Genomic DNA, 10,562 nt, shown 5'->3' with positions numbered 1-10,562 from the left:
CCTCCACCATTTACTGGTGGGTGCAGCCTGAACTGTCTAGAGACAGACCAGACCAGCTGCACAACACAGACACTTCAAACCTGAGGACAAAAACTAAGAGAACAGAAAAATAAAGGAAACTTAGCTTACAACCATGCAGCGCTACAGGAGACGGCAGCACTGCAGAGATGAGGACCGGCACCTGTTTGAAAGAGACAAATACACACAAACACACACAACAACAGACGAGAAACAAACACAGAGAGAGGAAAAAGTGGTTATACAGAACTTGAGGACATTACCTACATGTAAATGTATAAATAATTATAAATTTGTTGTTTAACAATGTCAGAAGGAGAGAGGCACTGAGGCACCGTCTTCCGCCCCCCGACGCTCCTGCTGTGCCTCCTCCTTCTGACAGGAACTGCCTACAGAACAAGCATGAATGATGCCTGAGTGGACAAACACAACTCACAAGTTCCTGGCTCTGTCGGCTCCTCTGCAGAGGGTTTCCCTAAGAAGGTGGACCTAGCAGGGTCACCGGGGGACGGGGAGCTGTGCCTCACGGCCCTCACTTCGTCGGAGAAACCCTCATGCAGAGTTCAGAAACTTGTGTGTTGAGTATGTCGCTGTGAGCCTCCACCATTTACTGGTGGGTGCAGCCTGAACTGTCTAGAGACAGACCAGACCAGCTGCACAACACAGACACTTCAAACCTGAGGACAAAAACTAAGAGAACAGAAAAAGGAAAGGAAACTTAGCTTACAACCATGCAGCGCTACAGGAGACGGCAGCACTGCAGAGATGAGGACCGGCACCTGTTTGAAAGAGACAAATACACACAAACACACACAACAACAGACGAGAAACAAACACAGAGAGAGGAAAAAGTGGTTATACAGAACTTGAGGACATTACCTACATGTAAATATAGAAATAATTATAAATTTGTTGTTTAACAATGTCAGAAGGAGAGAGGCACTGAGGCACCGTCTTCCGCCCCCCGACGCTCCTGCTGTGCCTCCTCCTTCTGACAGGAACTGCCTACAGAACAAGCATGAATGATGCCTGAGTGGACAAACACAACTCACAAGTTCCTGGCTCTGTCGGCTCCTCTGCAGAGGGTTTCCCTAAGAAGGTGGACCTAGCAGGGTCACCGGGGGACGGGGAGCTGTGCCTCACGGCCCTCACTTCGTCGGAGAAACCCTCATGCAGAGTTCAGAAACTTGTGTGTTGAGTATGTCGCTGTGAGCCTCCACCATTTACTGGTGGGTGCAGCCTGAACTGTCTAGAGACAGACCAGACCAGCTGCACAACACAGACACTTCAAACCTGAGGACAAAAACTAAGAGAACAGAAAAATAAAGGAAACTTAGCTTACAACCATGCAGCGCTACAGGAGACGGCAGCACTGCAGAGATGAGGACCGGCACCTGTTTGAAAGAGACAAATACACACAAACACACACAACAACAGACGAGAAACAAACACAGAGAGAGGAAAAAGTGGTTATACAGAACTTGAGGACATTACCTACATGTAAATATAGAAATAATTATAAATTTGTTGTTTAACAATGTCAGAAGGAGAGAGGCACTGAGGCACCGTCTTCCGCCCCCCGACGCTCCTGCTGTGCCTCCTCCTTCTGACAGGAACTGCCTACAGAACAAGCATGAATGATGCCTGAGTGGACAAACACAACTCACAAGTTCCTGGCTCTGTCGGCTCCTCTGCAGAGGGTTTCCCTAAGAAGGTGGACCTAGCAGGGTCACCGGGGGACGGGGAGCTGTGCCTCACGGCCCTCACTTCGTCGGAGAAACCCTCATGCAGAGTTCAGAAACTTGTGTGTTGAGTATGTCGCTGTGAGCCTCCACCATTTACTGGTGGGTGCAGCCTGAACTGTCTAGAGACAGACCAGACCAGCTGCACAACACAGACACTTCAAACCTGAGGACAAAAACTAAGAGAACAGAAAAAGGAAAGGAAACTTAGCTTACAACCATGCAGCGCTACAGGAGACGGCAGCACTGCAGAGATGAGGACCGGCACCTGTTTGAAAGAGACAAATACACACAAACACACACAACAACAGACGAGAAACAAACACAGAGAGAGGAAAAAGTGGTTATACAGAACTTGAGGACATTACCTACATGTAAATATAGAAATAATTATAAATTTGTTGTTTAACAATGTCAGAAGGAGAGAGGCACTGAGGCACCGTCTTCCGCCCCCCGACGCTCCTGCTGTGCCTCCTCCTTCTGACAGGAACTGCCTACAGAACAAGCATGAATGATGCCTGAGTGGACAAACACAACTCACAAGTTCCTGGCTCTGTCGGCTCCTCTGCAGAGGGTTTCCCTAAGAAGGTGGACCTAGCAGGGTCACCGGGGGACGGGGAGCTGTGCCTCACGGCCCTCACTTCGTCGGAGAAACCCTCATGCAGAGTTCAGAAACTTGTGTGTTGAGTATGTCGCTGTGAGCCTCCACCATTTACTGGTGGGTGCAGCCTGAACTGTCTAGAGACAGACCAGACCAGCTGCACAACACAGACACTTCAAACCTGAGGACAAAAACTAAGAGAACAGAAAAAGGAAAGGAAACTTAGCTTACAACCATGCAGCGCTACAGGAGACGGCAGCACTGCAGAGATGAGGACCGGCACCTGTTTGAAAGAGACAAATACACACAAACACACACAACAACAGACGAGAAACAAACACAGAGAGAGGAAAAAGTGGTTATACAGAACTTGAGGACATTACCTACATGTAAATATAGAAATAATTATAAATTTGTTGTTTAACAATGTCAGAAGGAGAGAGGCACTGAGGCACCGTCTTCCGCCCCCCGACGCTCCTGCTGTGCTTCCTCCTTCTGACAGGAACTCCCTACAGAACAAGCATGAATGATGCCTGAGTGGACAAACACAACTCACAAGTTCCTGGCTCTGTCGGCTCCTCTGCAGAGGGTTTCCCTAAGAAGGTGGACCTAGCAGGGTCACCGGGGGACGGGGAGCTGTGCCTCACGGCCCTCACTTCGTCGGAGAAACCCTCATGCAGAGTTCAGAAACTTGTGTGTTGAGTATGTCGCTGTGAGCCTCCACCATTTACTGGTGGGTGCAGCCTGAACTGTCTAGAGACAGACCAGACCAGCTGCACAACACAGACACTTCAAACCTGAGGACAAAAACTAAGAGAACAGAAAAAGGAAAGGAAACTTAGCTTACAACCATGCAGCGCTACAGGAGACGGCAGCACTGCAGAGATGAGGACCGGCACCTGTTTGAAAGAGACAAATACACACAAACACACACAACAACAGACGAGAATCAAACACAGAGAGAGGAAAAAGTGGTTATACAGAACTTGAGGACATTACCTACATGTAAATATAGAAATAATTATAAATTTGTTGTTTAACAATGTCAGAAGGAGAGAGGCACTGAGGCACCGTCTTCCGCCCCCCGACGCTCCTGCTGTGCCTCCTCCTTCTGACAGGAACTGCCTACAGAACAAGCATGAATGATGCCTGAGTGGACAAACACAACTCACAAGTTCCTGGCTCTGTCGGCTCCTCTGCAGAGGGTTTCCCTAAGAAGGTGGACCTAGCAGGGTCACCGGGGGACGGGGAGCTGTGCCTCACGGCCCTCACTTCGTCGGAAAAACCCTCATGCAGAGTTCAGAAACTTGTGTGTTGAGTATGTCGCTGTGAGCCTCCACCATTTGCTGGTGGGTGCAGCCTGAACTGTCTAGAGACAGACCAGACCAGCTGCACAACACAGACACTTCAAACCTGAGAACAAAAACTAAGAGAACAGAAAAAGGAAAGGAAACTTAGCTTACAACCATGCAACGCTACAGGAGACGGCAGCACTGCAGAGGTGAGGACCGGCACCTGTTTGAAAGAGACAAATACACACAAACACACACAACAACAGACGAGAAACAAACACAGAGAGAGGAAAAAGTGGTTATACAGAACTTGAGGACATTACCTACATGAAAATATATAAATAATTATAAATATAAGAAAGAAATAAGAAAGAAAACGTTGCTTCAAACCATGCAGGATTACAGGAGACGGCAGCTGTCTAGAGGTGAGCTTGTGTGATTCTTTTTCTGTCAGTGAACAACCTAAAAACAGGAAAAAAGAAAGAAAACGTACCTTCGAAATCTGTAGGGTTGTTTCTTCTGAGACATGTTGGAGTCTGTAAACAGCTACTCCAAAAAGGATCCAGGTGTTTCAAAATACTTCTTTGGTGAACGTTTCAATTCTGCTAACATAAATGCTGCAACTAATGAACTAAAATTCATTGCTTTTCACCCCTATTTATAGACTTTTGCGGATCAACGGATCAAAGCATCAAAGGACCAAATTTGTTGTAAGATTCTAAATATATGTGAGGCCATCATCCTGTAAGCTTTGGAGCGTGATGTCACAGGGGCGGGCCACGCCCCCCGCCACCATGACAGTAGGCCAGACTAAGGATACAGCTGCAGCTACGGTTCGTATGTGTTGTGTAGTTGGTTGCAACGTTAGATCTCACGATCGTGAAGGCAAGAAACTGGATAATGGGCTATCTTTTCATCGTTTTCCATCCTGGCGGCAACCTGAGGGATCCCATGTATCCGATATCACCAAACAAAGACGCCAGGCATGTATTGCAGCAGTGAGACGAGCGGATATCGAGTTCCGTGCAATCCCCAGCTTTTTGTTGGTTTGCTCGCGGCATTTTCTCTCCGGTGAGTTCTAAATTAATTCATATCACTATCCGATTGTTCAGTCTGACGTCACTAGCCGTGTCTGGGTCTAAACTCCGCTGCAGGTCCATATATCAAACGATCACTATGGCATTACTGAGAGTTGAAAAACTGTCTAAAGTCTTTCATCTTTAATAAAATGATCAGCGTTTTGCTCTACCAAGTGTAACAATTGAGTTTAACATCCAGGCATCCATGAAAACGGAATTTATGACATTTAACGGAGTTAGAAGTTAGCAGGGAGTTAGCTCGCTAGCTTCTATCTAAATACAATATAGCATGTCCTGACTGCGGGTTTTGGAAACAAATTAAAACGTACAGCTGTGCTATCACTTCCAGCATAAATGAAGACAGAAAACTAAACAGCAGTGACGTTTGTAGGGTTACTGAAGTTGGGCTAGCTGGTATATAATGATGTGCTATGTGACCGCTAGCGACACAGCTATGTTAGCATAATATAAACAAGCTAACTTTTTTTCCACTCGATAAAAATTAACGTGAGTGTTCTCAGTGGTCAGGAACAAATATGGCAGGATGACATTTTTAAAAAAAAGTAATTCAGAGTTGAATTTGCAGGACGGATGTGACTCAGCTTTCACTGAAACATGAATGGTAACCAACTAACTTAGAGGCTGCCAGAGTGGTTTTGATGCCCCAAATCATTATTGTCTCTTCATTAACAGAAATAAGAATGGCAGGATGCTGTAAAAGGACCAAACTTCAGCCAGCTGAACAACTGAGATAATCCATCCACAATACGAGGTTAGTCATTCATATACTGCTGCATGGGCTGGGCTGTAGTTACATCCTAAGGTTTTAAAAACTGAGCTTAAATAAATGATTAGCGGTAATAAAAGCCGAGGGAGGTCAACAGGGATCACTGACTGTTTTAGGAGCTTTTTGAGATCAAATAGAAGAAAATACATAACATTAAACATGTTAACAGCACAAAAGCCATATTAAACGCAGACTACTTTAGACCCGGAAGTAGGATTCGTCGCGTCATCACTGAACAACCGGATTAAAAGGCTTTTAGTGTTTGTTTTTTTTCCCAATGCGCTGCAGTCATAGATAATGAGATAAAACATGCTAATGTGTGATGCTGCTGCTGTAATTTATGCACATTTCTGCTGCCAAACAATAATTCCAGCAAAAATTTAAGTAGGTATGACGGTTTGCCACTTAACTTTGCCCATCAGAGTATGTTTGTAGCTGATATTCATAAAGCCAGTACGGTTTGACACTTCTTTTTACCCACTAAAGTGTGCTTGTAGGTCACATTCACAAAGGTAGCATGTTTTGGCACACAATTCTTCCTGTCAGAGTATGCTTCTAGTTATCAGAATCAGAATCGTGTTTATTGGCCAAGTATATGTGCAGACACATACAGGGAATTTGGTTCCGGTAGATGGTGGCTCTCAAGCACAGCAATGTAAATCACTCTCTCACACACACACACACACACACACACACACACACACACACACACACACACACACACGTCTATATATACACATTACACATACATACACAAAGCTGTGTAAACCAACTATAAATAACGGATCTAAACTTATATACATAAAATACAGAAATGAATGAGGTGGAATGAATACTACAAAATGTACATAAGGTGCAGCTGCAGTCTGGCAGTGGGAGCAGTGTGACAGGTCAACTGTTAAGAAGGGAGATGGCGAGGGGAAAGAAACTGTTCCTGTGTCGGGTGGTCCTGGTCTGCAGGCTTCTGTACTGTCTGCCAGAGGGCAGCAGATCAAAAAGTCTGTGTCCAGGGTGTGAGGGGTCTGTGATGATTTTCCCTGCCCATTTCCTGGTTCTTGAGAGGTACAGATCCTGGATGGAGGGCAGGGGGGTGCCGATGATCCTTTCTGCTGCCCGTACAGTCCGCTGCAGTCTGCTCCTGTCCTGTTTAGTGGCTGCTCCATACCAGACTGTGATGGAGGAGCACAGGACAGACTCAATGACCGCAGTGTAGAACTGGATCAGCAGCTCCTGTACTTCCCCAGTTGTCTCAGGAAGTACATCCTCTGCTGGGTCTTTTTGAGGATGGCGTTGATGTTGGTCTCCCACTTCAGGTCCTGGGAGATGGTTGTACCCAGGAACTTGAAGGTCTTCACAGTCGACACAGGGCTGTCTGATATGGTGAGGGGGAGCAGAGTTGAGGGATGTCTCCTGAAGTCCACTGTCATCTCTACAGTCTTAAGAGTGTTCAGCTCCAGATTGTGCTGACTGCACCAGATTACCAGCCGCTCAACTTCCTGCCGGTATGCAGACTCATCACCATCTTGAATGAGGCCAATGACAGTGGTGTCATATGCAAACTTTAGGAGTTTGACAGCCGAGTTCTTGGAGGTGCAGTCGTTAGTGTAGAGGGAGAACAGTAGTGGTGAGAGGACACATCCTTGAGGGGCACCAATACTGAGGGACCGGGTTTCAGAGGTGATCTCCCCCAGCCTCACTTGTTGCTTTCTGTCTGTCAGGAAGCTGGTGATCCACTGACAGGTAGCTGGTGACACGCTGAGCTGGGAGAGTTTGGAGGAAAGAAGTTCAGGCACAATGGTGTTAAAAGCTGAACTAAAGTCCACAAACAGGACCCTGGCATAAGTTCCCGGGTGGTCAAGGTGTTGCAGGATGTAATGCAGCCCCATGTTCACTGCATCATCCACCGACCTGTTTGCCCGGTAGGCAAACTGCAGAGGGTCCAGCTGGTGGCCTGTAATGTCTTTCAGATGGGCTAACACCAGTCGTTCGAAGGATTTTATGACCACAGACGTCAAGGCGACAGGTCTGTAGTCATTCAAGTCCTGTGATGGTGGGTAGGGCTGCTCAATTAATCGAATTTTAATCACGATTACGATCTGGGCTTTCAACGATCATTAAAAATGACTGAGCCGATTATTAGCCCCTCCCTAATTTATCCGCGACACCTTAAAGGCCGGTCCGTGAAAATATTGTCGGGCATAAACCGGTCCGTGGCGCAAAAAAGGTTGGAGACCGCTGATTAAGAGGACCCGAGGGAAGCTCGGAAAGCTAAGCAGAAGTTATTTGGAGAGTGACTGCCGTTGGTTGAAAAGAGAGTTTAAAAAAAAAAAAACTTCAGTGGTGTTGCACACTATTTTATATTATTTTTTTAAAGTCATTGTTAACCCTTTAAAGCCGGTCAGAGCAGCACGCTCCGTTTTGCGTAACTATTTTTAAATCCCTGTAGAACCTGGACCGTGTAAGCTAGCGCAATAATTTGTTTTGCATATGAAACCGGAGGAGTTGTACTTACATCTGATGCCATCAGCTTGTCCTCGGTCACGGTTTCGTTCCACATATAGCTTTGCAAAAATTGCATAAAAAGCGCTTGCAGGAACAAAAACATAATATTCCAGAAACACGCTTCGCCGTTCCTATCAGCTGTTCGTAACACTTCCCACAGTGAAATGATGCACATGCTGTTTTCTTTGCAAATCTGCATCATAGGATTGTTTTTTGTTTTTCCTGCAGTATATAAAAATTGCTGTATCTCCAAAATAAAACTATGAAGACACTCAAAATAAATTTCCTGTTGTTGTAAACTATTTTTTGCAACTTTATTGTATTTAAAGTTTTGAGGGATAAGCCTCTTAAATTTCTCCAAGTAGAAATATATGTAAACAAAACAAAAGCGATTTTCAATTTTTTTTGTAGTTTATTGCACTTTTTTGCAATTTATGTAATTACTATGGACTTAATGCATACATATTATTAAAATATGGGCTATAACAGTTGTATTGATGTATAGCAACTTGAAATGCTCCCACAAATGGCACTACAGCATGTAAAAAAAATAATATAAGCTCTGGTGGACTTGGTTTTATGGTAGGTCTTAAAGGGTTAAATAAATATCGTCAAATAATCGTGATCTCAATTTCAGTGAAAATAATCGTGATTATCATTTTTGCCATAATCGAGCAGCCCTAATGGTGGGTTTCTTGGGAACAGGGATGATGGTGGAGTGTTTGAAGCAGGAGGGAACTTCACACAGCTCCAGGGATCTGTTGAAGTTGTGAGTAAAGATGGGAGCCAGCTGTTCAGCACAGGTTTTGAGGCAGGAGGGTGAGACGCCGTCTGGTCCGGGGGCTTTCCTGGGCTTCTGTTTCTGGAATAGTCGGCTCACATCCTCAGTGTGTATTCTGAGTTTCAGGGAGGAGGAAAGTCAAGTCAAGTCAAGTTTATTTATAGAGCACATTTAAAAACAACCAAGGCTGACCAAAGTGCTGTACAGTAAATACAGATAAAATACAATAGAACACAATTTCGTAATAACACCTCGCTGATAAAAATAAAATAAAAATATATAAAACAAATAAATTAAACCTTTCTAAAAGCCAATGAAAAGAGGTGAGTTTTAAGAGCGGTTTTAAAAGTTTCTAGGCTTTTGGAGAGTCTGACGTGAGGAGGTAAACTGTTCCACAGTCTGGGTGCAGCCACAGCAAACGCCCTCTCTCCCTTTGTCTTTAATTTATACCTGGGAACATCTAAAAGCATCAGGTCGGCTGACCTCAAAGATCTCCTGGGGCGATAAGTACTAAGGAGTTCTGACAGGTAAGAAGGTGCAGTGCCATTTAAAACCTTAAAAGCCAGCAATAAGATTTTAAAATCAACCCTAAAGGCAACTGGGAGCCAGTGGAGAGAGCAGAGAACCGGAGTGATGTGGTCTCTTTTTTTTGAACCGGTCAACAGGCGAGCGGCAGCGTTCTGCACCAGTTGAAGGCGATGTAGACAGGAAAGGGGGGTGAGAGGTTTGGTGGAGGTCGTTGAGTCTGGATTGGGGAGGGTGGGGGTGGTCGTTGAGACTGGATTGGGGAGGGTGAAGGGGGGAGAGGTGGAAGGTGTGTTGGGGGTCAATGTCTGAAGCAATAATAATATATAATAACAAAGGTAGCATGTTTTGGCACGTAATTCTTCCCGTCAGAATTATGCTTCTAGTTTATAATAACAACGGTAGCATGTTTTGGCACGTAATTCTTCCCTATAATAATTATATTTCTTGCTCTTATTAACAACGGTAGCATGTTTTGGCACGTAATTCTTCCCTATAATAATTATATTTCTTTCTCTTATTAACAAAGGTAGCATGTTTTGGCACGTAATTCTTCCCGTCAGAATTATGCTTCTAGTTTATAATAACAACAGTAGCATGGTTTGGCACTTGTTTGTAGAAGGAGTCTGCATGCCAAGGTGCTTAAGTTATACAGCTGTCACCATTGAAGTGATTGGAACACCTGACTATATAAACTTTGACAATGAATTCACTCCATTATAGTTACAGTATATATTTACTGAATATATTTACAGATACATATATTTGACATTTATAGATCCAACAGAACACAGGGAGAAAGAACTGAAAAAGAAACGGTGTACAAATTATGCACATTTGTCGCACAGGTACTTGACCAGGCTGCTCTCATATTGAGCACATCCAAAATGTGCCCATCTGGAACAAAACTCGCACTGCACCTGAAGAGGGAGAAGGGGGGGGGGGTGTGTAAGTGTGCTAACCAACATTATGAATTTGATGAGAAAATAATTACTACAGTGGCTTGCAAAAGTATTCGGCCCCTGTGAACTTTTCCACATTTTGTCAGATTGCATTCACAAACATGAATCAATTTTATTGGAATTCCACGTGAAAGACCAATGTCTCTACCAGTCTCTAGCTGGTAGAGACAAACCCTAAAAGACTTGCAGCTGTAATTGCAGATAAAGGTGGTTCTACAAAGTATTGACTCAGGGGGCTGAATAATTACGCACACCCCACTTTTCAATTATTCA

This window comes from Diplotaxodon limnothrissa, linkage group LG1 (assembly GCF_057381915.1).
Source record: "Diplotaxodon limnothrissa isolate DT_005_m linkage group LG1, D_limnothrissa_male_GT1.1, whole genome shotgun sequence".
Lineage (NCBI taxonomy): Eukaryota > Metazoa > Chordata > Actinopteri > Cichliformes > Cichlidae > Diplotaxodon > Diplotaxodon limnothrissa.
This window is presented reverse-complemented; position numbering follows the sequence as displayed.